Consider the following 6,875-nt stretch of genomic DNA (forward strand, 5'->3'; position numbering starts at 1 on the left):
GCAGATCTCCTAGCAGGAGTAGCTACAAGCAACAACAGCATAATAGTAACTTGAGTGAGCAGCATCAGTTAACATGGTGTGTGTTAACTAAAGAGACAGGTGAACAGGCTAAATAAAACACAGGATAATGGATAAAAACCCAAAAGAACGGCGGATGCTGTAAATCAGGAACAAAAACAAAGCTGCTGGAAAAGCTCAGCAAGTATGGCAGCATCTGTGGAGGAGAAAACAGAGTTAACGTTTCAGGTCCGGTGACCCTTCCTCAGAATGCTGAGCAATCAGTTCTGATGAAGGGTCACCGGACCCGAGACGTTAACTCTGTTTTCTCCTCCACAGATGCTGCCAGACCTGCTGAGCTTTTCCAGCAACTTTGTTTTTGTACAGGATAATGGATACTGGGGAATACTTACAGCTTTTATAGCCTCGATCACGATTTGTAAAACAATGTTTATGCATGTTTGAAATCATCTTTGAAATCTTCAGCTCTTTCACAAGAAGTTGTTCAGTCTTTCTTTCCCCACCCCCAAGAAAACCTTACATATTAATACATTTTTGAAAACATTTTGAATATTACTAGTCTTGGGAATGTTAATAAAACACCAAAGCAGCTATCAGCAAGTTCAATCAGCTGCATCTCTTTATCAGAAGGGCATTGCACTACTTATAAAGCAAATTCTAATGATGTTAAACCCTCCTCTGATGAAGCCAACTGTGGGAATAGGTTGGTGACCTTTACCCCAAAAAGAATGTGGATACACTGGAAAACATATAGGAGAGAAGATAGGATCCACATTAACAATAAGTAATGAGCTTAAGAATTCAGAGGACATAAGATACAGATCTTTAATGAAGATTTCTGATTACTTGGCTACATATCTTGTGCAGTGAGCACAGAATTCCTCACAGAAATACAAAATCAACAAGACTTGATGAAGGTTAGAAATTTTGGACATATGGGAAGTATGGTTAATTCCAATATCAGTTTTAAAAAGAAATTAGATCAATATATGTAGAGAAAGGGGATCAGGCTTAGAGGGATTGAGAGAGGTTTGTGACAGACAAGGTTGTAATGAATTATATAAGGGGCAGCTCTGATGAACTGAATAGTCCATTCATTTCCTATCACTACCTCAGAAGTGAGAAGGTCAGCAAAATGACTGATTTTGAAAAGGCAATATTGAATGATATTTATCAGCAGCCTTCACTCATAGTGTCATCACGTGCAGATTTACTCAAAAAATAATTTTTTCATTGATTTTTGGGAGCTGAAATGTTCTTTGAATGTAGAATTCGACGTACAACTGGGAATAGGTTAAACAAGGTGTACATGAAAAAGCAAGTTTTGTGTTTACACAATACTATGCGAATGTCATCTCAAAATGTTTTCTGGACAATTATGAATTTGAAAATAGTCTATTGTTGTAAGATAGGAAACAACAGCTTCAATGTATCCCTCCTGCCCCCACAGTGACTCATCCTGCTAACTGGACTGAAGCAAAAGGAAAGATCAGGTAAGACTATTTTCAAATTGGAGGTGAAAATGGGCTCTTAGTTTGTTAAAGCAGCCAAACAATAAATCCTAAAATCTGTATATATTACAGACTGCATGTCTTATCAGTACTGGGAATCCAATTGGAAAAGAGAATGCAATGGAAGAAGGTTGAGTAGGTGGGAGGAGGGTTGGAGTTCGATGTCAGGATTAGAAAAGGTTTAAAAGGATATGGGCCAAGGTAAAAGACACAATGTAAGGAGTGTGCAAGACCTGACCAGTGAGTTCAAAGTTCACTAATATCCATGAGGATATGAAACCAGGCTTGAATAGAGTCCCAAAATACCAGTTGGGTGGCTGCAAGTGTTGAACTTCAACTCCAGATTCTGCTCAATCATACTGTGGAAAGTAGACTTGGGCTACAAGAAATCAGCAGTGGGCAGCTACAAACAGGCTAGGCAAGCAGAGTGTACTCCAAGTACCATGCCCAGAATGTGGTCATTATACAAAGGTGTGCTGGAAATCTGAAAATAGGACGTGAAATGACCCAGTACAGAGATATTAAAGGTGGGTTATCAATATAGCTGCATAACCTTGTGTCATGGTCTGTAGTTGAAGCTAAGGTTAACAGGGTTCCCCTGTATGTTGATGTAAACAGCATGATAGACACTTCATATCTTAGGAAGTAGGGTCAGTCCAGACAGGAAACACACACCATAATGTAAGACTTACTAAATGACCATAAAATAAAGGAGCAGAATTAGGCTATTTGGCCCATTGAGTCTGCTCCACCACTGTAACATTGCTGATATGTTTCTCAACCCCAGTCTCCTGCCTTCTCCTCATAACTCTCGATCTCCTTACTAATAAAGAGCATATCTAACTATGCCTTAAATACGCTCAGTGACTTGGCCTCCACAGCCTTCTGCGACATGTTCTACAGATTCACCAGCCTCTAGCTGAAGAAATTCCTCCTCATCTCAGTTCTGAAGGGTCATCCCTTCACTCTGAGGTAGTCCCCTCAGGTCCTAGACTCTCCTACTAATGGAAACAGCTTCTCCACATCTACTCTATCTGGACCACTTAGAAGAGTCATAGAGCTGTACACCATGGAAATAGACCCTTCAGTCCAACTCGTCCATGCTGACCAGATATCTTAAATTGATCTAGTCCCATTTGCCAGCATTTGGCCCATATCCCTCTAAACCCTTCCTATTCATGTACCCATCCAGATGCCTTTTAAAGGTTGGAATTGTACCAGCCTCTACCACTTCCTCTGACAGCTCATTCCATATATGCACCACCCTCTGCATGAAAAAGTTGCTCCTTACATCCCTTTTAAATCTTTCCCCTCTAACTATAACCTCTAGTTCTGCACTCCCCCAGCACAGGGAGAAGACCTAGGCTGCTCTCCCTATCCATGCCCCTCATGATTTTATAAACTTCGAGAAGGTCACCCCTCAGCCTCCAAAGCTCCAGGGAAAAAAGTCCCAGTCTATTCAGCCCCTCCCTATAGCTAAAACGCTCCAACCCTGACAATATCCTTGTAAATCTTTTCTGAACCCTTTCAAGTTCCACAAAATCTTTCCTGTAGCAGGGAGATCAGAATTTAACGCAATATTCCAAAAGTGGCCTAACCAATGCCCTGTATAGCTGCAACGTGACCTCCCAACTCCTATACCCAGTGCACTGCATTCTGCAAGTTTGAATGAGATACCCACTCATCATTCTGAACTCCATCGAGCACAGACCCCGAGAATCCTCAAATGACAGGTCCTTCATCCCAGGGTCATTCCTGTAAACCTCCTCTGGACCTCCTCAAATGCAAGTACATCCTTCCTTAGATATGGGGCTCAAAATTGCTCACAAATATTCAAAATGTGGTCTGACCAGAGCGTTATACAGCCTCAGCAGTACATATCTGCTCGTGTTTCTAGCCCCCTTGAAATGTAAAGATATATTTACCTTAAATATATGACATAAAGCAGGTTATTCAGCCCTACCAGACCATGCTGGCATTTATGTTCCACTTCAGCCTCCTCCCATTTTACCTCATCTAAATCTAACATCATAATCATCTATTCCCTCTCTCCTTTAGGTGCTTCACTAGAGCAGTGATCAGGAACTTGACTAGAGAATCGTCGTGATCATTTCAAGAAAAATGACTCCTCCCACACACAAAATATTTAGAAATTATTTTCATTGTAAACCGGCTTCTCTGGTTACACTAAAGTTTTCTTTGGTTACATGAAATTCACAAAGGTTAACTTCATTTTGTCTCAGAAGTTAATCTGTATGAGAAATCAAGCTACAATTTAATAAGGTAAATTTAAAACATGCGTTTATTCAAATCTTAAAAATTATGAAGAAAACTGCAGATCTTAGCCTCTCTCCTAGATCAATTGTTTTTAATCAATTCTATTCCAGATCTTATGATTTTCAATGTGGTAACATTTTCCATAGGTTACAAGGGCTATAAAGATAGATTAACATTTCCACAACAATGGCTCACAAATTAAATTAGAGCATTAGGATTATCCATTGGCGTTCAGCAGGCACCTAAGTGCGATCAGTCAGTTCACTATCAATAGTAACAGACAGAGCAGTCCAAAGAATGGCCTGTGCTAAGCAACTGTACTGACATACCTGTGATTCTGATGCTAAATTTCGCAGTTACACTGTAAAACAAGATGCGATCCAATATCAAAGAAGCACAGTATTATTCTGTGAACTACAGCTTCTTAAGTATTCACAAACACAGGTTTGTTACTCAATGCAGCAAAATAATATTATTCAGTACACTATTATGAAATTTTAGTCATATTTGGTTCAGCAAGCTAGTAGGATTTGTTACATCATAGTACTTTCACTCACTACTTTAGCAGCAATATTCAGTGGAGCACAGAATACCACTTTGGAATTTGTGCCTGTTACTCAGTCCAGGGTTAAATAGGACACCCAGGTTACAAACAGATGGGTTAAACCACAGATTACGGTCAGAGACGATGATGGAATTGATGACAAGGGTATACAGTTTATGACAGGGGCCTAAAATGATGGCTTCAGTCTATCCAACGTTTAACTGCTTATTCCAACTTTGGATGTCAACTCAGCAGTCTGACAGCAGAGGCAGTGCAGGGCAGAGGGACAACTGCATATCAGCAGTGTATGGGGGACCCTATTCTAAAACACGAGATGCTGCCACAAAGGACTAGCATGTCAATAAGGAAAGCAGGACACTCGAGGATAAACCTATGAAGATTTGAGAGCTAACAGTGCAGTCTTGCATGACACACTCTTACTGTAGTTGGAAAATTTGACACAAGAACCAAGCAGCGACAGTTTCACTTAACCAGACAACAGAGGAGTGGCTCTGAAGATAGTGCATCTGACCATGTCAAAAGTTGTGAAAAGATGAGGAAAAATAGTGCTCAATAGTCATAGTAAGAAGATAAAAACATTGTTTCCCTAATTAGGGCCATTTCCGTCCTGTCATAGAACAAAGACCTAATTGGAGGGATTCAAACATAGTGTTGCACAAAATATTGTTTGTTGTGAATTTGGGCAGCGACAACATGTTGAAGGGTTTTGAGAATAAATAGAAACTGGGGGCTGTAATTTGAAAGAAAACCTCACAACTGAATAATAATACTGTACTATCCTGGATAATGATATTGGATTGCTCTGAAAGTACTGAGTTATTCTGTATGCTGTATTCAATAATATTGCCATACATTGAAAGATTACTTTGCACTACTCTCAAGAAAAGGTTTTGATCTGAAACATTAATTATATCTCTTTCTCTCTCCACAGAATTACACCACCTACTGAGTACTTACAGGACTTTCTGATTTTATATCAGCTCCTCAGGGTAGAGAAGAGAGATTTATAGAGACATTTGTTAGTGGATTAAAGGTGGCAGGTCACGTTTGCTCTCCAGGATGATCTTAGAATAGTAAGTGGCTTTAGCAAAGGAGGAGAAGAATCCGGTATTGAGCAGTTAAACTAATGGTGCATCAGCTACATTCAAGATTACCTCCATGGACATGTGAAGGAAAGATGGCAACCATACAAGGATGAGATGGGAGGGAATAAGGTTTGTACTGGATAAGATCATTGGTGGTGGTCATGAGGGAGTGGATGGACAGATTAACAGCTGAAGCAGTAATGTCACAAATAAAGGACCAAAGACACTGGAAGTTTGAAAATTTGGTTGGTGAGGGTGGGGAAAGAGTGATTATTTCCAGGGCAAATAACAGGAGGGAGGGAGGTTGGTAAGAACATCAAGAAAGTGGATGGCAGGGGACACAAATCACTATTGATGCCTTTCTTGTGATTGAAAAATTAAAAGTAGAGACAATATTGAGTGGCTCCCATGATCATTAGGCAGAAGGAAAAAAAAAACTGGACGGGGGTGAAATCAGAAAAAAAAGCCACCAGTCAAGATGGAGATTGAAACCAGAGAGAACGATGCATAGCTCTATGCAAGAGAAAAGTGAGTTTATCTCAGTGAGAGACACTCAGGTGGCCGATAATGAGAATTTTAATGGCAGCAAGAAGATTGGAACAAAATAAGGATTCAGAATTATTCACAACAATGACAGCTCATTGCACTGCAATATTACGAGACATGATTCAGAACAATTAAATCAACATTATTCAAGGCCCGTTATTTAGGTATTATAATTCAAGGCATTGCTTTTCGGGGACAGCAGTATCATCATTCAGGGCAGTGCAATATTATTCAGGACACTGCAGTATTATTATTCAGGTGAGTGAAGCATTATTTCAGACACCGTAGTGTAAAGACATTAGGATTCAGTTGGACTCAGGTGTCAAGTATTATTTAGTGCAATGCAGTATTGAGCTAAGGATTATTATTTAAGGCAGCGCAGCAGTGTGATTAGAAGAGGTTGTTAATCAGCTCAGTATTATTATCCAAGGCTGTACAATACTATTATTCAGGATTGACCAACTTTGATGAAATGATGCAGACTCTGCTACTTACCGCTGCATTAATTGCTGACAGAGACAGTCGGTCATTCAGAGCTCGGCCCATCCAGCACCGCCGTTACTACGGCCTCCTCCCAGGCCCCGATGCCAGGGGACTAGGGGCGAAAATACGCAGCACCCACACCATTCCCGGTGGGCAGCGGCCCGACCGGCGTCAGGAGGTGGGACCAGCGACGTGATGACGTAGTAGACGGCGAGCACGCGCAGTCTTCATTTGCTGTGGACAAGGTAGGGGGTGAGAACGGGCTCTACAGCGCCTCCCTGCGCACGGAAGGACTCGCAGACTGAATTTCCACTCAGACTACAACAGCGACTTAACATCAGTTGGCAGCATCTGCGGCAATTTAACAGCACTATATTTCATTTTTAAATT

At 40.8% G+C, this 6,875-nt stretch overlaps 1 protein-coding gene across 1 annotated transcript in view; it reads right to left on the reverse strand.

Annotated features, from left to right (window-relative positions):
• Positions 1-6,669, reverse strand: part of b3galt6 (UDP-Gal:betaGal beta 1,3-galactosyltransferase polypeptide 6) — a 14,557-nt gene extending 7,888 nt beyond the window's left edge. The window contains exon 1 of the mRNA XM_020518466.2: positions 6,498-6,669. The gene's annotated coding sequence lies outside the window, so the exon portion shown is untranslated. The remainder of the gene's footprint in view (positions 1-6,497) is intronic.
• Positions 6,670-6,875: the final 206 nt, after the last annotated feature.

Source organism: Rhincodon typus, chromosome 31 (genome assembly GCF_021869965.1).
Source record: "Rhincodon typus isolate 14 chromosome 31, sRhiTyp1.1, whole genome shotgun sequence".
In the NCBI taxonomy this organism is placed as follows: domain Eukaryota; kingdom Metazoa; phylum Chordata; class Chondrichthyes; order Orectolobiformes; family Rhincodontidae; genus Rhincodon; species Rhincodon typus.